This window comes from Carettochelys insculpta, chromosome 28, assembly GCF_033958435.1.
Source record: "Carettochelys insculpta isolate YL-2023 chromosome 28, ASM3395843v1, whole genome shotgun sequence".
NCBI lineage: Eukaryota > Metazoa > Chordata > Testudines > Carettochelyidae > Carettochelys > Carettochelys insculpta.
Window position 1 is genome coordinate 11086194 of NC_134164.1, and position 22513 is coordinate 11108706.

Below are 22513 nucleotides of genomic sequence, written 5' to 3' on the forward strand. Positions count from 1 at the left end.
TATTAGAAAATAGTTCTCTCCTCCTTGCTGGGAGCTGGGTTGGGATTCACTCCTCAAGACAGGAGGAATTTGTTGTTGAATACATTCAGGTCTGGGGTCTGGATGCAGGACACCCCAGCCACGTTGGATGGCAGAACTTAGGAGAGACTGTGATCACAGTGCAGAGGGAAATTCTAACCAACAGGTAGGTGTGCTGGGCTCCACAAAGCTCTCTCAAGCCTCCTTGCAGCCCACCAAGGCTGTGACTGTGTCTGAGAGCATTTTCACACTCACACATCCTTGTGAGCCCCAGCGCAGTCCAGATCTGCCTTTGTCAGCTGAACGCTAATGCCAGCTGGATGCTCCTTAACAATCGGTTCCTCTGTCCTCTGGTATCTCTAGAGTCACTGATGATGTCTCTGTTTATAGAGCAAGACACAGCTCAGGGGGGGCACAGGAAAAAACTGCATTCAGATGAGGAGTTCAAAGTGTTAAACACCTGTGAGGTGCCCCTCCATTCTGTAGTGGTCTCTGGTGGCAAAATGCCAAGAGGCCACTGGGGCTGTTTGCGCCAGGCCCGTAACAGGTTCAGCAAGACTGGTGACTGATAAAAAGTCTCCTTCCCTTGCTGAAGCTGTGGTGCAAAGGGGTTGGTCCATGGGGCCTTTGCTGTGGAAAGAAAAGTCCTTGGTGGGGTGTGAAGGCTGGGAAGCTGCCATCCAGTGAGCATTCAAGCTACCATGTCCATTGGCAGTCTGTCTCCCTCTGCTTCAACAAGGAGGTGGAATGGCTTTACATTCTGGAAAGTGTTGCCTCTTGGCAGCTTGTCCCTGCCTCCCCACTCCACAGGCCATTCCCGGGGAGGGACAGAATGTACTGAAATGGCCCCATCATGTATTTACTCTGAGCACCACGGCAGACCCAGGCCCTGTCCAGCAGGGTGGTGGAAGTTGTGTTGCTTTCTCAGATTCCCTGAGGCTTAATACACTGGAGCTACCCATTCAGAGCAAAGGCATTTTGTAAACCCCCACCCCACCCCCCGTGGTGCCAGTTTGCTATTAAGTGCTGGGTTTTGTGGACTGCCAGGAGGCGGGATGCAGTTTCCATGCCTGGGCGCTCCCCATCTGCTGTGCATCCACTCTGCCTCAGGAGAACTCCCATCTTGTTCTCTCCTCCTTCCCCCTCCTTCCCCTGGGCACTTGGTTTTGATAAAGGTTGTCAAGGATAGGCTCAAAATAAATTGTCAATGAGAAAATTTCCGAGAGCATCTTTCACCCCACAGGATCTGTATTCCCTTCATAGAGGATATATTAGAGAAATTACTTCTTCTGCCACCTAAATGCAGTTACATCTGGTGTGGATCATGGCAGCTGTTTAACACCCCACAGCAACAGCTTCTGGTACGGGATTGAGCAGGTTCCTGTGTCTATTTGGGGGAGTGTAAGGAAGCCACATGCAACCACTCAAATAAAACCTTGACCTAACACTCCTCATCAGGCCAAAACTGCATTAGGCTCTTTGACAGACACAAATGGCCAGGACTTGTCTGCTTGTCTGAGACATGGTACATGCCCCCCAGGCACAGCTCCCAGTGCTGCATTTAGCCAGCTGTCAGGGTGAAGATTGAGAGGTATGACTTAAGGAGGGAGGAGCCGGAAATGGGCATCAGAAATCCCAGCTTTTCTATCCCCTCCTCTGCCTCTGGCTTCTGTGCAGCCTCTGGTGATTCACATCCCCACTCTGTGCCTCCCTAGAGGGAAAACAGAGGAGATGATGCTGACCATGTGAAATGGTCCCATGCAGACCTCTCCCAGGTAAACACAGTAACTCAGTCCATCCGTGCTCACCTCCTGTGGTCGCAACTGTGTGGAAAAAATATAAAAGCATGAGCTGCCACTTTAAGAGGGAATTATTTAGGGGCGTATTCCCTGGCCTGTGTTGTACAGGTCAGGCTGGATGATGACAATGGTCTCTCCTGGTCTTGGCATCTGGAAGCAGCCTGACCTCTGGGTAATGCCCCTTTTCATAAGGCTGGTGGGATTCAAAGGGTCGGGTGCATGGAGTAGAGCCAGAATAAATCAATCCAGTCGCTCTTCACAGGGCCTGACCGTTCTCCCCCATAGCTGCCCAGAAAGCCAGACTCATCTTGAGGTCTTTGGAGAACCTCAGTGCACCAGCCCTGGTGGAATTCCTGCCATGCCCAGGCTGCACTGGTAGAAGGGTGCTGGGTGCAGTGGGAGGAGTGACAGGAGCCCAGCGTGGTGCCATCTGAGTGGCTGCAGGGATGAATGGAGCAGTGAGCCAGGCTTGCCTTGTCAAAACAAAAAGCAGTCAAGTAGCACTTTAAAGACTAGCAAAATAATTTATTAGGTGAGCTTTCGTGGGACAGACCCACTTCTTCAGTTTTTGAAATTCCTGGTACAAGTCCCTGCTCTATCCAAGGCTTCCTCTGTCGCCACACTGGTGGTTTGTCTGCACTGAAATTAAACAGCTTCAGCTGACACCGGGCTTGGGCTGTGAAACTGTGATGTAGGTAATCGGGCCAGGGTGAGGAGTCTGGACTGCCTACTCCACAGACCCTGAGTCAGCTGCCATGGGCCAGCCACTGGAGTTAAATTGCAATGTAGACATTTCCATAGCTCTCCTGTACCTTAGCTCTCCACATCTATTAGGGAAAGGGTGGCAGTGGCCTTGTTCAACTGTAAAAGGAAAACAAAAAGCAGTCAAGTAGCACTTTAAAGACTAACAAAATAATTTATTAGGTTTAGCAAAATAGTTTTAATAGTTTATTATACCTAATAAACTATTTTGCTAGTCTTTAAAGTGCTACTTGACTGCTTTTTGTTTTGATAGTGTATAGACTAGCACAGCTTCCTCTCTGTTACTGTAAAAGGAAGAAGTCAGTCAACCATTTGAGATGTCTGTAGGCATGAGGCCAGATAAGCTCCAAAGAGAGGGAGATGATCTGGAGATGGATCACTTGGCTCTGAGGCAGCTAAATATCACATTACATCACTCTTAGAAGATTGGGTGTTAAAAAAAAATGACCACTGCGCTCAATGCTGCCCAGCTAATATAGTGAGAACCAGTTTACTGTGGGACATAGCTCTGTCTCCTGTGGCTCACGAGGAAGCACAAAGGATGGATTGTTTTTCCCCTGAAAAGAGAGGCCTTGATATTAGCTTGGTGTCTTTCAGTGCCTCAGCCATGAACCAGGCTCTTTCACCAGAGGCAGAGGGATTAGCTTCAGCTGAGTGTTGGGCCGAACCCAGGCAGTCTATGCTACTTTACAAGATGGGTCTGCTTGTATCGGGATTCCTGGGATGTTCCCATGCAGCACTCTGCAGAAAAGTTGTCTTGGCTCTGGGCTCCCACATGTGTTCATCAGGTCGTGGAGCTCTCCCGCTCTCTCTCTCTCCCTCTCTCATTCTCATCCTAGACTGCAGGAAGAACTGTGTGAATTGCAGTGCTCTGAAGGGTTCCAGAATGGAAATTACAGGCTGGGAACATGCACAGGGGCAGGGAAACTCCTGCCCAAACCTCCCTTTTCCTCCTCAATTGACATCTCTTTTGCCCCGTCCCATCTTTGCCTCCCCCAATCTGCTGGTTCTCTAGGGCAGGCTAGCTTCTTAACTTGGAGTTGGAAAATCTAATCTGGTTCTGCCATAGCCCCGTGGCAAAGTAGGCACATCATCTTTGACAGTGCGGGCAGAATCGCGGGTGATGAAACCCCCCGCTGACCCCGCACGAGCAATCCGTTCGGATCCCCACAGGGCCTCAGACGAGGGCACAGAGGAGCCGGCAGAAAGCCCGCCCAAGGGCCGCTCCGCTCCTCCGCAGACCAACCCCACCCACCTCCGGCAGGGGGCCTAAGACGCAACGCCAGAGACCGGGGAAGAAGCTGACCACTGGCAGGGTAGGAACTGGCAAGGGATTGCTTGTGACGAGGGTAAAGCATGAAGAGGAAGGTCATAATAAACAACAATTATATTTATTAACGCCAACGATAATTAACAGGTCAACAATATAATAATTAAACTACTACTTTATAACTACCACTCTATATGCTATCTTATTTACCTAGGTTTTAACTTACAATGAGTATAGTTAAGGGTCCCATTGATGAAGCCACTTTGAGACTTCCCTTGCTAAATACAAGGACAAAAAGTTTAATGAGCCCTTTTGCCTTCTCCGAGCAATAAGGGGGGGTTTAATTTGCCCCCCTCAATTACCCTGGGTAACTGGGTAGGTTACCCTATTGGATACCTCGCGGTCCAGCCGAACAAGGCTCCTTTCCCACTGGCTTATTCAGTGGGGCTTGGAGAAAAAAGGGGAAAAGGAGAGAAGTAGGAAAAAAGAGGTAAAAGGGAATATAACTATGGGGATTTAACTTAACAAGTTTAACTATGGGCTTTGTTAAACAAATGTGCGGCCCAGATAATGGTTTTTTGTTAGATTTAAGCTCACGAAGCCTGGTTTAAAAGTCAGAAAGTTAGTATTCCGGGATGTGGGGTTTTACGTGTCCGTGTGGTCCGTTGGTCAAGTCCGGTAGTCACGTCCGGTAGTGGAAGGCTGAGGCGGTGACAGCGAGGGCGGTGGTGCTGCGTGAGTCGCAGACCTTGAGCCTCAGTTGGAATGGGCGCAGTACCCCACCCTATTGATGGGGCCAGTTCGTCCCACTCCACGTCCGCTCTCAGCCTGTTGTGGGCGGCGAGATCAAAGGTGCCGCAGTGATTTATGTGGCAGACCCTGGGTGCTAAGGGGTGAGGTCGCAGTATCCCACCCTAAAGGTGGGACCAGTTCGACCCTCACCTAAATTTACCTCAGGGTTATCTGCCTGAGCTCTTTTAGAGAGGGTTATTTCAAGAGTGATTTCAAGCAAAATGCCTCAGCAGAGCGGACTCTGCTGGGCGGCTGCAGAACTGCAGGCTCTGGAGGCAGGAGCTCTTCACAAAGTCTTCTGAAGCAGCTGGCAGGCTGGGCGAATGGGAACGGACTAACCCCCGAGCGCTGCGGGGCGCTGCCTTATATTTCCTGTACTCATGAATATTTATGATTACATTAGCATACGAAAGTTCTGAGGGGCCTGTTTTCAATCAGGTCCCTCTCCAGGAGCTGCCTTACCTTTGACCAATGAGGGACCTGGATTTTGAAATTCATGATTTGAAATGTCTGTGAGTTCAGGTTACCGGTAAAACCAACCGACACAGAGTGACCGTTACTGGGGCTGCTAACTGGCAGCCTATGTACCTTTTGGAGTCTACCTGCCCCTGTGATGATATTAATGGCCCAAGGCTTGTTTCCCCTGGCCCACGGGGACGATTATGCCCAAGGGATGAAAAATCCCTGACAATCTTGAGACCAAATCTCTAGTGGCCTCTAATTTGGGGCATCTTAATGTTGGACTCGCAAGTTGAGGGCCCTGGAAGAGATCTGATTTTCAAAGGTGCTGAACACCCAAAACTCCCAGGGAAGTTTCGGGGGCTGTGGGTATGCCAGACCTTCTGGAAGCACCTCTGGAAATGGGAACTGGTGAAGGATCTCGAATTCGACACCCCTAAAGCCACAGCAGCCAACTCAGTGGCCTCATTTGAACCACAACTGCTTTGTGTCACCGCTGGCCCTTTTGTAAAACAGCAGTAACAATGCCCAGCTCTTCTCAGCCACAGATCTCAAAGCACCTCACAGAAGTAGCATTTTGCCCATGGGTAAACTGAGGCATGGGGCATCAAGTGACTTGTCCGAGGGCATTTGGCAGCAGAGCCAGGAATGGAACCTAGCTTTGCAGAGTCTCAGTGGAACACATGAGCTGTGAGACCACAGTGCCCACCATCTCTGAGCCGCACTGGAACCTGGGGAGAGATCATTGCCTAGTGTTCAGTCCCTTGGGCAGATGGTGCTATAGAGTTGCACAGGCCAGGTGTTAACTGAGTCTCCCAGTTCCCGCTAGGGAACGCCTGGACCATGTGACCTGACCTGCCGTCCTGAGGGACACTGCAGAACCCTTTTGTGCCATCTGGGGTGGGCTGATCAGCTCCAACCCTTTCCCTAGTGCTGAGCTGCAGTCCCTTCACGTGCTTGGCTCCAGCAGTTACATGCCTGGGGCTGCAGCTGGACAGCAAATGCCCATGCCCTGTGATAAATGCCCATGCCCTGTGCGGGAAAAGACTGTCTAGGAAGGAGTACAGCAGAAAGGGATCTAGGGGTTCTAGTAGATCACAAGTTAAATATGAGTCAACAGTGTGATGCAGTTGCAAAAAAAACAAACGTGATTCTGGGATGCATTAGCAGCTGTGTTGTGAACAAGACACGAGAAATCATTCTACCGCTCTACTCTGCGCTGATTAGGCCTCAGCTGGAATATTGTGTCCAGTTCTGGGCACCCCAATTCAAGAAAGATGTGGAGAAATTAGAGAAGGTCCAGAGAAGAGTAACGAGAATGACAAAAGGTCTGGAGAACATGACTTATGAAGAATGGCTGAAAGAATTGGGCTTGTTTAGCTTGGAAAAGAGAAGATTGAGGGGGGACATGATAGCGGTTTTCAGATATCTTAAAGGATGTCATAAGGAGGAGGGAGAAAACTTGTTCTTCTTGGCCTCTGAGGAGAGAACAAGAGGCAATGGGCTTAAGCTGCAGCAAGGGAAGTTTAGGTTGGACATTAGGAAAAAGTTCCTAACTGTTGGGGTGGTCAAGTACTGTAATAAGTTGCCAAGGGAGGTTGTGGAATCTCCGTCTCTGGAGATATTTAAGAACAGATTAGATAGATGTCTGTCAGGGATGGTGTAGATAGTGGTCGGTCCTGCCGTCGGGGCAGGGGACTGGACTCGATGGCCTCTCGAGGCCCCTTCCAGTCCTAGTGTTCTATGATTCTATGATTCTATAATGGCTCTTCCTTTCTCAGGGCTCTAAAGCAGGAGGAGACCAGAGTCCTGGCAACTCTCAGGAGTTAGTGCTAAGTGTGGCACGCAGGCACCCTAAGCAGCTCCTGATTTCGCTCCCCATAAGCAGGGATGACTGATGCAGAGCAGAGGGTCAGTTGGGCCCATCACTAGTTAAAGCAGTACATTGGGCTGCCCTTAGAGGTAAATAAAACCTGTGTCAGAAATCACAGGTAGGACAGGACTTGATAGCTCGTTTGGCCCCATCTCCAGCACCGAGCAGGGCCCAGAATTATCTGAATATTACCTAATGACCCTGCTGCGTACCAAGAAGCTTTCCCTACCCTTCCATGCCTTGTTTTCCTAGGGAGATGGCTGTTGCCTGAACAGACAATGACTTGTTGTGAGTGTGAGGGAAGCCACCGCCTATTTCTCCAGGATGAAGGTGACAGGGGAAGCTGGATGCCAGTGTAAGTCACAGACCCTTTTTATGGCTCCTTTTACGAATTTGCAATGGAGTCTACCCTCAGTGGATCACAATGCCCTTGTAGGCATATCACTGAAATGCAGGGCCCAGTGCTCTTTTCAGAGGACGCTGTTATTTCTGAGGAGTCACATGCCCAGGTACATTGTTTGAGGCTCTAGCATCTCCACGAGACAAGCAGCAGTGGGTTTGTCACTGCAGCCAGGAGGTTTCTTTCTCCTGTGGAAATGATTCAGTTTTTCCTCACGTGTGATGCTTCTAGTCCTTCCTGCGGCCAGCTGAGGTGAGGGGCACACTTGGGAGACCCTTGTCAGGAAACCAGCCCTGTGAACAATCCTCCTTTTCAATTGCAGCTGTGGGCCTTTGGGTGTGTGCAGAGGTGATAAAATACCCCTCAGCGGCAGCTGAGAGTGCCAGTGGCATTTATTTCTGGCTCTCCCCCTTCACCTCAGCCTGACAAATGAGAGATTGTCATTCTCCCTCTGGCCGGCTTTATGGGAAGCTGTGTATTCTCTTGCCGAAGCAGCTCAATAGGATGGAGCAAGGCAGCTGGTACTCAGGTCAGGCAGTACTGTATATACTTTATCAGATGGGCCATGATTTTCCAACTCCTGGAGCTAATGTGGGAGGATTAAGGTAAGTCTCCTGCACTGATTTCCACTGTCATTTTTCCCAGGGATGGCAGAATCATTTTCAGGTCCTCACCATTCTCTCTCTTTCCAGAGAGGTGTAAAGGATTTTGTGCATTCTCTGAGTCCCTGTGGGTGTCAATTTCACATTGTGAAGATTGTGCGTAAGTGCATGGCTGATAGAAGAATGTGGGTCTACCCAAAGGACCAAGCCAGGACTGGACCAGGCCAGAGCCTACACTGTTGAACCCTCACTATCCTTCCTTGGATCTCCTTCTAATCTGTACTCCACAAGTTTCTTCCCTGAACCTCCACTGGGTCAACTGTTCCCACAGGGCTAGGACCCTCAGGCTTGTCCTCTTTCTTGGGTTTCCTCCTCCACATTTCTCCTTGCAGAATTTACCTGCAGCCTCTGTTCCAACAGCCTCCTCCAGCTGCAAACTTCCTGGTTTGACACACACTTAGACTGCACCCCCCAGCCTGGCTGGGGTTCACTATCAACTAGTGTTCTTCAGTCCCTGGCTTTCTCCCAGGCACAGTCTGTATGGTAAACAGGTCCCTTTTCAGCCATCTTCTCCCCTTTAGGGCTCATGGAGGGGTGAATCCCCATCCCATAGGGTCTATGATAGAGAAATACAGTACCCTCTAGGTAAGTGCTGCATTTTAGTTTGATTCATGTAACGAGTGAGAGGCTTTCTGAGAGTGTAAGCACTGGAATGCATTACCTAGAGAGGTGGTGGAATCTCCAACCCTAGAGGTTTTTAAGTCCCGGCTTGACAAGGTCCTGGCGGGAATGATTTAGTTGGGGTTGATCCTGCTTTAGGCAGGGGGCTGGACTAGATGGCCTTCTGAGACCCCCTCAAGCCCTAGGATTCAATGATTCTATGAAACACTAATTCCTAAAGTCAACACCATGCAGGGTGGCCCATCAAATTCTGTCTCAGGACTGGCTGCCAGTAGCCTCCCAACCTCACAGAAAGCCTGGGTAGGCAATTGTTATGTTCACGGTTTATTGCTGTTGAGACACCAGGGATCAGACACAGGGAAAGCCAGAGTAGATGCATACCTAGCAAATTGTCCCTAGCCAGAACAGAACTTAAGCATATGCATAACATTTACAGGGTCTGTCTACACTGCTGTGTGATTGCAGCATGTGTAGAAATACCTGCACTAGCGTTGAATGAGCTACCTCTTTAAAAAATCTCACTGGCATGGCTGGCAACACAATTAGCCACTCAAGTACATCCTGGGCAGAACTGCACATGGGCAGCTAGCCAATGCTGCTGTGTGTGAGTGCTGGGGGTTACCTTAATCCTAACTGTGGAGGTATATTATTTTCAGTGAGCTGACTAGATGAAAGCCATCTGGGGTCTGTTTAACCATTCTACAAACATGCCTTCCAGTTGCAGCACAGAGAGAAGATGAAAGTTACACCTGTGCTGAAGTGTTCCCTGAATCAGGGTCAATCGCTGGTTCAGAAGTAGCCCTGAGGATTTATATGAAGGGCTAGGTGGGACACAGTTTTCTGTCCCATGGGAATTTTTGAAATTTCAAGAAAAGTCCATTCCAAACTGGGATGAAAAGTCAAAATCTCAACCCTTTTCATAAAGGAATAAACCAAAACCAGCCATAAATAACAAGCAGTCCTGTAGCGCCTTACTGATTAACACATTTATTAGGTCATGAATTTTTGTGGGTAAGATCAAATTCTTCAGATGATTGAAATAGACAAATAAGATCCAGGGTTTGTATAGGGGGACAAAGGATGGGAAAATGAGTTACCTGTCATTAGTAGGACCAGTTAATGAAGCAAAGTAAATAAGATGTGTCCCAGTTCTGTGAATATCAAAGGTGAGGCAATTGCTTTTGTAATGCATAAGATAATTGATATCTCTCTTAAGGCCTAGGTTAAAACTGTCAAATTTGTAAATGAATTCCTGTTCAGTTGTCTCCCTCTATCATCTTGTGGTAAAATCTTTTTGGAGCAGAATGTCTGCTTTTAAATCATTATTGAAAGACCAGGGCAGTTCAAATGTTCCCCTGTAGGTTTTTGTGTATTCCAACTCCTGATGTCAGATATATGCCCATTCATCCTTTGGTGCAGGGACTGTCCAGTTTGTCTAATATACATGGCAGAGGGGCATTGCTGGAACAGGATGGTATATGTCACATTACGAGCCCCTGATGTTCATACACTTACACATCCACTAATGTGCTATCTGCGCATCATTAATTTGATATATGCCGTTATGTGCCAGTTTTTTCTAACACCGTTGCTTAGTTTGTCTATTTATCTAAGCCACACAGCCCCTGCTCCTCCTCACCCCTTCACTCTCACTCCAGCCTTCATTTTTCTTCATTTTTGAAAAGTACTATCATTGGGAAAAGCAGGTACATTTTTCATTCATTTAAAAAAATTACTTCAGTTGAAGGCCCAAGCAACACTGGGTAGATCTGCTAGTCTATATCTATCTATCTATCTATCTAAAAACAAAGCAAACTGTCCTTTGAAGCAACCCACTGACGTGGGTTGTACCCAGACAGCCTGCAGGCCACAGGGGGGCATGTGGAGGGGGGTAGTCCCACGGAGCCTGCCCCCCCAAACAATCTGCACATTGCAGGGGAGGGGGGTTCTGGAGGGGAAGAGCCCCCCCCCCAGCCAGAGCCTGGCTCCCCACCCAGAGAGTCTGCAGGTTCTGGGTGAAGGGGAGCACCTTGGGGGCAGCTCCCAGAGCTTGTTCCCCCCGCCAGCTTGCAGGCCATATCAGGGCCACTGGAGTCCATGAGCAGTCCTCAGAATGTTGCCCCCCACTTCAACAGCCTACAGGCTTTGAGGGGGGGATCTATAGGGGGGAGAAACCACCTCCAGAGCCTGGTCCTCCCCCTGCAGACATCCTGCAGGCTGCAGGGTGAACTGCAGGCAGGGGACAGCCCTCAGAGCCTGGCCAGTCCTTGGAGTGACCCACCAAACAGGCTGCAGGGTGGAGGGGTCCACTGGAGGCTTAGGGTAACCCCCTTCCCTTCCAGCTCCATGTCCTGAGACCCCTTGCCCTAATTTCTGTACCTCCCAAGTGCCTTGGCTTCTGCACGCCCTCTCCTGCCTTGAGTCCCCCACCCTGAGCTCCCCCACCCTCTGCCCTAGACCACCCACACTGTGTGCTTCCTCACCCCTGCACCTTCACTCCAGCCTTCTATTTTCTTCATTTGTGAAAAATACTATCAATGAAAAAAGCGGGTGCATTTTTCATTTGTTTCCTAAACCTGAGCTCAGTTAAAGACCCAAGCAACAGCAGGCCCATGGGTTAGTGTAAAATACATTCAATTTCAAATTGAAAAGTGAGTTTGAAAAAACAAAAACAAAAACCAACAACTAAACCCAGCCCAAACCCTTTTTTTAAAAATGTCACAATGTCCCATTTGGATTATTTTGTGACAGTTTTACTCATTTTTTTTAAAGCTGAAACAGTTGAAACTGATCCTGTCCCAGAAACAGATTCAGTTTTGATGAATTGGCATCTGTTGACACCGCCCCCACAAACAGTTTACTCATCATCATCATCCTCATCCTCATCATCATCATCAACCAGGGCTCAGTGCCCATTGGTGTCTGATGCCTCCCTCACTATTTCCTTCCATCTTTCCCTGTCCAGTACGGGGTGGCTTAGTTTCTGTAGACTAGCTCCACACCAGTCTACTGTATCATCTACCCATTCTCTGCAGGGCCTGCTTCTTCTATTAGAGCCGTCCATTATGCCGAATACCAAAGTCTTGATTTTTTGTTCATCATTCATTCTGCAAATATGCCCGAATAGCTGTAAGTTGCATTCTATAACTGTCTGCAGTAGGTTCTCCTTTGGTCATATCTTGCTATATAATTTCTCGCTGGTGACCTGTATCCATCCTATTCTCAGGATCTTTCTATATCAACAGCTCTTGAATGCCAATATTCTTTCATTATCACCCATGTCTCACATCCCTATAATGTGCTGCTGAATACACAAATTTTCAAGATGCTCAGTTTCCTTCCTAAGGTAATCACTTTCCTATTCCAGATCTTACCCATCACCTTCAAACTCGCTCTTGCTTTTGCTATTTTAGTCGCTATTTCCTTCTTACAGCCTAGATCATATGTTATGTTGCTCCCCAGATACGTGAACTTCTCTATGTTCTTTAGTTCGATCCCATCTACACTGATCTGCCTTCCTATTTCCTTATCTCCAAAAACTATTGCTTTTTGTTTTATCGATGTTCAGAATCAGTCTGCACCACTTTCTAGCAGCTCTGTTAATCAGTGTTAGAGTCCATGGCAGCCTGTGGTTAGAGAGCTGGAGAGACCAGTGTGTGGCTGATGCCCAAGGCCCCACAATGCCAGGAAAGTTATTAGGTGAGATGTGCCCTGTTGGTACCAGCAGGTGTGATACCATACTGCAGAGCAATGTGACACCCCCCCTAATCTGAGCTAGGACAAATTTTCTTCCTGACTCCCACTCTGGGTCAGATGGGCCTTCAGACTGTGAGCAAGACACAGATCCCAGGCATCAAGCCAGAGCATTCTCTCTGCCACCTCAGTGCACTGGCCCACCCCATCTGGTGGTACAGTTCTGCAGCTATGGTGCCTCAGGGGAAGGTAACTTCCACTGCCCATCAGTCCCCAGAATTATATCTACTAAGCTGTGAAAAGAATTGGTGAAAAGAATTCCTTGGGCTTGCAAACAGAATGGCCAATTCCTTCCATTGTGCGACATGCTGGCTCTTCACTGGAGATTGCATTGTCCAGTACAAGTTTTATTAGTGATTGCAATCAGACAGGAAAGTTATACATTATGCACACAGGGCCATGCACATACATGATGTAAATGGTGGAATTCTACTGCAGTAGACACTATCTCACATCTCTAATAATTTATCTAATCATTTATCTCTGTGTGTGACCCCCACTGCTGTGGTAGCTGAAAGGCTCATTAATATCTTCTACCATACCTAAGTGAAGGGGAAAGGAAATAGCTTATGTTTATAGAAGGAGAACGTTTCCTAAGCTGTATGAGGACCTCTTTCTGCAGAGCTGATTTGACACCTTACTTAGATTGTAAATAGCTCTGGGCAGAGACCAGCATTTTGTCCAATGCCCAGCACAAAAGGGACCTGCTCCTTGGCTGGGGTTAGTAAGTGCTACAGCTACACAAATAATGAATAACATTCCTGACAACTCTATCCTGGGAGTGAGAGGTGCAAAGATGATTGACAACCTGCTAGATGACTAGCCATGAATGTGAAAAGCAGCACCAACTTGCATGCAGCTGAAAAAAATGCACAAACACAAACATAACAATTTTTAACATTGGCATTATATTTGTCCTCTTTTATGGTGCAGAGTCCCCCGAACTCACTTGGGGCTGTTTCTTTTAGCAGGTCCCCCCTCGCCATGAGAGGGGCCTTTTAGTCGTGGGTGGGCTGTGCCCGCCCACTCCCTCGGCCTCCAACAGATTTATGGTGCAGAGTCATGGAAATCCACTACAGGAGTTGATAAGAAGATCGATTCATTCCATATCAAATGCCCACAGAAGGGCTTCAGAGCCTATTGGAAAAAGTTTCTTGCAACAACAAAAATTCAAAGTACAGGTTGAACCTCTATAATCTGGAACTTTCTTATCTGGCAACATACATACTCCGGCATGATTTTAATTAGCTGGACACCCAATTGTTATGGGTGTGGCGAATTTTCTCATGGCCCCATAAAGTTTGTTTCCAGCTACCAGTCAGAGCTCTCGTGTTCTGTGCTGTTATTTAGCTGTAATTTATCCTAAATATCTTCTAAGAGCCCAGTAAGCAGTGGGAGTGTTGGTAATGCTGCTAGGAAATATTGACCTCCTGTGGTCTGACAAATTCTCTCCTCTGGCACTGGTCAGGTCCTGAAGGTGCCAGATGAGAGAGGTTCATCCTCTAAAAGAGCAAACCAGCATAAAGTACCAAATATATTAAGGTGATGATGATGATGGACATATTAGGATGTGCTTTAATTATACCACTGCCATGACATTCACAGCAAGTGATAAAATGGACACTGCCTGGAAAGATAATAAATGCAGAGAAACAATGTCTGGAACAATAGGGAAAGAAGCCAGCTCCATCAGCCTGACACCAGCAAGGAGCTGCTCCTGGTGCTGAAAAGCCTCCGCATACGGGGATCTACTCTTGTAATGCAATTTATCTGAGTCTTCCCGAGATTATAGATAATGCAGAACACAGCTGCACTCAAGGCAATGGTTGGCCATGACTGCTCAGTGCCCAGTACTGCATATGAGCAGGAAAAGCCTTAAATAATATAGAACCAGCCTACCTCCCATTTTCCAACACAACAAATTTAGAATATTACCCCTTGTTATGATCTTAACAGGACAGGGTAGTCAAGAGCATTGCTCTGCCCAGGTGAAGCACAGCATGCTCGGCATGTCTTGCCAAAAGAGACACCAGCTTTTCACTTTCTTCACCCTTTCATGTAGAGAGTTTGTCATTTGTTGTGCTCTCCTTGCTTGGCGCATTTAGGGGTCAGGGGGCATTGAAAGCAATTCCTAGGCAAATTGTCTTTGCTTATTGAATTTCTAAAATGGACTCCTTCACCCTTCATCCTAAAATAGGGATAATAGCTCTGCTTCACTAGGGTGTTTTGTAGATAAAGACATTAACGATTATGAGGTGCTGAAGAACTGTGGTGATGGAGGCCACAGGAGTCCAAATACGGGCCTGTCCCCCTTTTGCAATCTTTGCTCCCATGGGAGGTAGAAAGGAGCTAGCTGAGGACCGGGTAGTGTGGGAGTTGGGAGATTGGAGGATATGGCAGAAAAAATAAAATTCTGTGGGGAGCTCTGAAGAGGAGGGTGAGAAACTGTTCTCCGTAGCGTCAGATGGCAGAACAAGGCGTAATGGTCTGAAGTTGAAGAGGAAGAAGTGTAGGTTAGATATTAGGAAAAACTACTTCACCAGGAGGGTAGTGAAGCACTGGAATGTATTGCCTAGAGAGGTGGTGGGTTCTCTATCCCTCGAGGTTTTTAAGTCCTGGCTTGACAATGTCCTGGCTGGGATGACTTAGTGGGGCTGGACTGGATGACCTCCTGAGGTCCCTTCCATCCCTATGATTCTGTGATTCTGTATCTCCCATGCAGAGTACTCCATAGATGAAAAAATCTGAGCCCCACTGCTTGTGGGGCAAAGTATTGTGGCACTTAACACATGGGATGGAGCTGGCTCTAGGCCTAGGGGCCCCTATATGCAGGTCACAGAGAGGGACTCCAACTGGGATGCCAAATGTAGCATGCAGCTTCTGTTAAGCACAGGGCACATGACATCTGCCCTGGGGACATGGAAGCACTGCTCCTCTACTACTGTGAACTTAGTGACTAGCTTCTCAGTTAAGCACTGGTGCCATTTCCGATCCCACAGTCAGCAAAAGAACGAGGAGCTGCTTCCAGTCAAGCCCCTCTTGAGCTGGGGTCAGTTGAGTGTGAGGCAGCATCATATCGACAGACTCTGCATCTGGCCAAGAAGCGAGGTGGGGTCCTTGTGGTGGGGCTGCTAGGTGAATAGAGAGGGGCCCGCTGGATGAGCCTCTGCTGGGTTCCAGTCTGCCTCTGAGAGCCATTTATTCACATCATTGCCATATTACTGACATGCTGCAGAAACGGCTTGAACAACCCATATGGGTTTGAAATCATCTCCTCCAGCCAGTCACCCAGTATCAGTGATCGGCAGAGGCCAAGGGAGATTCGCTGTAGGTTAAGTACCTGAGAGCGCTATCCTCACAGCCTGCCTGGGGGTACGGGGTGGCTGAAACTCAGAAGGTGTAGGTGAGGGAAGCAGGGGCAGGGATGACGTGACAATGATGTCCTTTCGCCTGCAGTCAGTGACCTCTCCAGCTCTTTGTATGGGGACTTTCATGCTCGCAGGCATGCCCACCTCGCAGCCCCACGCTATGCTGTGGCTCTGCCATGAGGCTTCCTAGACAAGATCCCACATTGCTGCAGTGATGACCCCTCACTTCCTCCAGTCCCCTCTCCTTTGCTCCAACTGATCCTCAACATTTGGATGTCTCAGCTGTCAAGGAGGCCTGGGGACACTGGCCCCAGCCTGGGTCCTTTCGTCTCCTTCGTGAGCTCTACTACACAACAACCAAGCATGACGGTGGCAGCAACTGGGTCAGAAGAGCAAGAGAGCTAATGTCATGTCCTCTGAACTTGTGGGCTGGTAGCAGATGAGCTTTGTGATGGCTTTAGCCTGAGTCATTCTGGCAGTGGGCACTAATTCTGGCTGGAGATCCCCAGCAGTGCTCCCTGCAAGGTGAAGGCTTGGGCAGCCAGCCAGGAGATATTCAGCTGATTAGCAAAGCACTCACAGCCACCCGCAGCTGGCAGCATGTGTTTCTACTGGTGTGCCCAACTGCACATGCCTCGGTGCATGCGACAAAAATTATTCTGGACACAGCTGGAAAAAAATAGCAGGTACATTGAGCCTCACTTCCATGAAACTCCACAGACCTCAAGCCTAGGCAGTGGGAACCTTTGGAGAGACTGGAAGGCCTGTCCTTAGCATGTTGTCCCTGCTGTGGTTGAAGGACACAGTCCCTAGCCATGGAGGAGGCATCGAGGCTGCACTTTGAACTGTGCTAGTGTAGAAAGGGAGCAAGCAGGTGTGGATAGAAAATGCTTCCCCTCCCCACAAGTAATCAGCACTGACTTGGATTATTTAAACTACTTGTTATATCCTGATCAAGCTCCGTTCCCCTAACGCAGACAAATGTTTGGTTGGGAATGAAATTTATCTGCTTGAGTTGGCGTCAGGATAAAGTATTTCCCCCCAAGTGTGAGCTGACAAGAAGCACCTTCATGTGCTTGCAAGCAGGCGCTCTGCAAGTGTTAGCTATTAATCTGCTGCTGTGGGAGGGTTACCCCTGACCCTCACCAGGTACATTTGACTCATGCCCTGTAGCAGGAAGGATGATATCCCTCTTTAAAACTTTGGTTTTCCTTAAGACTCCACTATTGTCACTCGGTCTTGTTATCCCAAAAGATGTCCAGGCCTGGGTTGAATCCTGCTTCAGTGATCCCTCCTGACAATGAGGTCCCCAGGCTAAATGTACTTGGAATGACACTTGTTCTCAGTTTTAAATGTTGCTTCCTTTTACTGTCACTAGTGTCTCTTATCCTTGGGAAAGTGAGAACAGAGGTGGCCAGTCTGCCTTCCTGCTCCATTCATTACTCCATATCCTGTGTCCTGTCATCTTATCCATTGCCTCTAGGAAAGACAAGGGCCTGGTCTTATCGGCTACATCTACACGTGAAGCCTACATCGAAATAGCTTATTTCGATGTAGCGACATCGAAATAGGATATTTCGATGAATAACGTCTACACGTCCTCCAGGGCTGGCAACGTGGATGTTCAACTTCGACGTTGCGCAGCACCACATCGAAATAGGCGCAGCGAGGGAACATCTACACGCCAAAGTAGCACACATCGAAATAGGGATGCCAGGCACAGCTGCAGACAGGGTCACAGGGCGGACTAGCGCTTCCGGGGCAACAGCTAGCCACTCCCTTAAAGGGCCCCTCCCAGACACACTCAGCCTGCACAGCACGCGGTCTGAGGAGCCATAGGCACACAGACCCCGGGCGCCGCAGTCATGGACCCCCAGCAGCAGCAGCAGCAGCAGCAGCAGCAGCAGCCAGAGGTCCACCCAGCCCTCCCGGCAGGAGCAGGGCTTGCCCTGCTCCATGCCATGCGGGAGGCAGCTGAGCACGTCCTTGCTACACCGGAGGAGGAGCTGCCCCCAGGGCAGCAGGGCTCAACCCCCAACCATGCAGCACCCCACCCCCCCCCGCCTCACACGCCGGCGGCTGTGGATCTACCCCACCAGCACCAACTGGTGGGAGTGGCTGGTGCTTGGGGAGTGGGACGACGACCGCTGGCTCAGGAACTTCAGAATGAGCCAGCAGACATTATGGAGCTGTGCCAGTGGCTCACCCCCGCACTCAGGCACCAGGACACCGCCATGCGGCGTGCCCTCACAGTGGAGAAACAGGTCGGCGTCGCTGTCTGGAAGCTGGCCACTCCCAACAGCTACCGATCCATGGGCCAGCAGTTTGGTGTCGGCAAGGCCACCGTCGGGGCTGTCCTCATGGAGGTAAGAGAACCCACGGGGGGAGGGCAGGGCAGGGAAGGGAGGCCCGGGCAGAGGAGGGCAGGGGAGGGGAGGGGAGGGGAGGGCAGGGCAGAGGAGGGGAGGGGAGGGCAGGGCGGGGGAGGGCAGGGCAGGGCAAAGAAGGGCGGGGGAGGCCAGGGCAGGGCAGGGCAGGGCAGGGCAGGGCAGGGCCACGCACACCCTGCTTACCCCTCATTGGTGCTGTCCCATATGCTTTCCCTGCAGGTTGTGCGTGCCATCAACGCCATGCTCCTGCACAGGCTCGTGAGGCTGGGGGACCCAGATGCCACCATCGCGGCCTTTGCCACCCTGGGCATCCCCAACTGCTTCGGGGCTCTGGATGGGACTCACATCCCCATCCGCGCCCCGCATCACAGTGGAGGAGGATACCTGAATCGCAAGGGCTACCATTCTGTGGTCCTCCAGGCCTTGGTGGACAGCCGGGGCCGTTTCCAGGACATTTATGTGGGCTGGCCTGGCAGCACCCACGACGCCCGGGTTTTCCGGAACTCGGGCCTGTGCCGCCGGCTGGAGGCAGGGACCTACATCCCCCAGCGGGAGATCCCTCTGGGGGACACCACCATGCCCCTCTGCGTCATCGCAGATGCGGCATACCCTCTCCGGCCCTGGCTCATGCACCCGTACACGGGCCACCTCTCTGCTAGCCAGGAGCGCTTCAACGAGCGCCTGAACCACGCTCGCCAGGTGGTGGAGCGCTCATTTGGCCGGCTGAAGGGACGCTGGAGATGTCTCCTGACCCTCCTGGATGCGGGCCCCAACAACATCCCCCTGATTGTGGGTGCCTGCTGCGCCCTGCACAATTTGGTGGAGAGCAAGGGGGAGGCCTTTTTCCAGGGCTGGGCTGTGGAGGCCGGCAGGGCCGACGTGCAGCCACCCGCTGCCCCCAGTCGGCAGGTGGACCCCGAAGGGACCTGGGTCCGGAAGGCCCTGTGGGCCCACTTCGATGATGAGGCCGTGGGGTGAACTCTGCCAGGCCCCCCACTGCCCGCCCCTTCCTCGACCACACTCCTGCCCCAACGCCCACACCATGGAGCACCCAACCGCACCCCCCTCCCACTTTTCCTGGACAAATGACAGCACACACTTGTGGCTGAACTAAAACTTCTTTTTCTTTGAGAACTTTTTTTTTTAACTATAAATATATAAAACAAGAACAAACTATATACAACATGTGGAACCAAAGTAAAATGTACAAATAAAGCAATAGTAATAAAAAAGTGTCCTCATTAATAAAAAGAAAACCAGGGAGCATAAAGGGGAGAACTATTTACATGGGGGGGACGGGGTAAACGGGGGGCACAAAATAATAAGTTGAAACTATATACAAGGGGGGGGCCACGTCCTGGGCCCCTCGCCCCTACAGTCCGGCACTGGGCATGGGCGGCCGGGAGCCCTGCCGCGGCCGCAGCCCTGTCCGGGGCTGGCTGGGGGCGGGCCGAACCGGAAGATATGCCCGGTGAGTCTCAGCTGGCTCCAGGGGTCCCTCAGCACTCCGGCCCTCGGCGGTGGGTGGCGGGGCGACGGCGGACGGGACGGCGACGGGCGGAGCAGCTGGTGGTGCGGCTGGTGGAGCAGGCACGGCGGGCGCTGCAGCGGCCGGCGTGGCATGGGGGGCCAGGTAGTCCACCAGGCGGTTGAAAGTCTCCACGTAGGCCCCCCATGCCTCTTGGCACCAGGCCAGCGCCCGCTTCTGCAGCTGCAGGTGCTGCTCCGCAACCTCCAGCTGCCGTCGGTGGATGGCCAGCAGCTGGGGGTCCGTCGCCGTCGGCTGTTGGTGGCGTGGGGTCCGCCGTCTAGCCCGCCGTGGGGCCGGTTGGTCCTCGGCCGAGGGGCTGGCCTGGAGCGATGGTCCCAGAGGGCTCTCCGGGACCACTGATGCCTCGCCGGCGCTCTTTTCCGGTCCTTCTGATGGTGCAGGTGCGGGACACAGGAGAGGAGGGGGGCAAGAAGAATGGAGACAGGCGTTAGTGTGGGCCCCGAGCCGTGGCCTTTGTCCCCCCAGCCCTGTGCTGCAGGTTCACCATCCCCGTCCCTGGGAGATGCTGCTGTGATGGATGGGGTTCAGGGGTCCCCCTGCCCTGCACCCCGTCCCCTGGTGGAAGCGACTCTCACTTCACCCCGCAGGGTCTGAGAGCAGGAGAGGTTTCTTAGGCCACAGATGCCCAGTTTCTCCCACGAGTGACAGCACCAGCTGTCGGAAGAGACAGTCCTTCCAACCCGTCGTGGGGAGAAGACCCCAAGGGGGGCCCCTCTGGGATGCAGCTTTCCCCCTCCTCTGGCTGGCTGCCTTCCAGCTCTCCCTTCCCCTAGCCTCTACCTGTGGCCCCCGCCCTCCCCCGCCAATTCCAAGCCAGCTCGGCTCCTCCCTCCTGTTTGTTCAGGGCAGAGGTGTCACCTGCCAGCTGTAGCCCCAGGATCCTCCTTTGGCGCTGGGAGCTCTTCGGCTCTTGTTGCTCATATCTAGCCTGAGTCTCCCTTTTGCACTCCCCCCACTCCATCACATGCTGCTGCTGCTGCTGTTGCTGCTGCTGCTGCTGCTGCTGCGGGGTGTCCCACCCCCTCCTCCTGGGGGCCCCTCGAGGTTCCGCTCCCCCCTGCCCCGGGGATGGGGCATGGCACTGTCATGCGGGGTGGTGGGGGGCAGGGGCTGATGCACTGCTGTGAGGGACATGGCCCTGCTGTCCTTGGGGCCATGGCCGTGTGAGCATGTGGGGGGCCCTGGACACATATCTATTACCCCCCGCCCCTCAAGCCCAGGGGTGTACACCAGAGAGGGGTACCTACCTGTCGGTCCACTCCCACGGTCTGGAGATCCCCGGGGGGGGCGGAGGCCCAGCTGCTGCTCCGGGATGGCAGGAGGAGGATATGCAGCCCGGATTCTGCAGAGGAGGAGCCCCCCCCCACTCCTCCTCCTCCTGCCACGATGTCCCGGGGGTGGGCTCTGGGGGGGGGCCCCGGGGTGCAGGGCTTACCTCCAGGGCGGACTCAGGCTGCAGGGCCTGCTGGGGCTCGTCGGCCGAAGTATCAAGGGTGGCCGGAGGGGAGGAGGTGTGCCGGGGGCCCAGGATGTCCCTGAGCTTCCTGTAAAAGGGGCAAGTGACGGGGGCGGCCCCAGATTGGCTGGCCGCATCCCGGGCCCGGGAGTAACCCTGCCGCAGCTCCTTCACCTTACTCCTGACGTGATCAGGAGTGCGGGCAGGGTGACCCCGGGCAGCCAGGCCGTCGGCCAGCCGAGCAAACGCATCCGCGTTCCGCCTCTTGCTCCCCATTACCTGGAGCTCCTCCTCCTCGCTCCAGAGCCCCAGCAGGTCCCGCAGCTCGGCCTCCGTCCAGGAGGGGCCCCGCTGCCGCTTGCCAGCCTGGCTGCCTGCCTGGCTGGGCTGGCTGCCCTGGCTCCCCTTGGGGGGGGGTCCCCTGGGGGCGCTGGGGGGGCTGCCGGGCAGCCATCGCAACTGGGTGGGTGGCTGTGCTGGCTGAGGGACATGCAGGGTGGCCACGTGTCTGGGCTGCCGCCTGCACGTTCCCTCAGCTTCCTGCACAGGAAGGGAGGGGGAGGGGACTTTTAAGGAGCCGCTCCATGCGTCCACCATTGAGCTGAGGGGCTGGAGAGAGCATCTCTCAACCCCTCAGCTGATGGCCACCATGGAGGACCCCGCTATTTCGACGTTGCGGGACGCACAACGACTACACGGTCCCTACTTCGATGTTGAACGTCGAAGTAGGGCGCTATTCCTATCCCCTCATGGGGTTAGTGACTTCGACGTCTTGCCGCCTAACGTCGAAGTTAACTTCGAAATAGCGCCCGACGCGTGTAGCCGTGACAGGCGCTATTTCGAAGTTAGTGCCGCTACTTCGAAGTAGTGTGCACGTGTAGACACGGCTATATCATCTCCCTCCATGCAAATAGTGAAAGGGAAAATCAGTGTGTAAAACAAGAGGAATTAAAAACCCAGCTTCACGGCTGCTGTCTAGCAAGTTGTCTCTCTCCAAAACACCCACTTAGTAACCTGACTTGGTTTGTTTGTACAATTCATGAATGGCATACAGACATCCTCAGACAGCTCTGAACCATCTGTGATTCATGGTCTTGCAGGAGGGTGGTGGCTTGACAAGGAGCCTCACTCCCCCTGTTCCTACCCTGTGGTAGGAGACACAGTCCCCAGTGAGGTGAAGGCCAGGCACACTCTGCTTGAAAAGGAGACCTTTGCATCCCTCAGCAACGCACTCCACAGGGCAAAGTTCAGGGGCAGAGGTTCTGACTGGCTTGAGTACAATGGCCATGTGGTGCGGGAAGGGCGTTGAGACCCAAACACCCACAATTATACTCCAAA

The 22513-nt window shown here is 51.9% G+C and overlaps 1 protein-coding gene across 1 annotated transcript in view; it reads left to right on the forward strand.

Annotated features, from left to right (window-relative positions):
- ASIC2 (acid sensing ion channel subunit 2) overlaps positions 1-22513 on the forward strand; it is a 1334934-nt gene that overhangs the window by 64825 nt on the left and 1247596 nt on the right. The window lies entirely within an intron of this gene.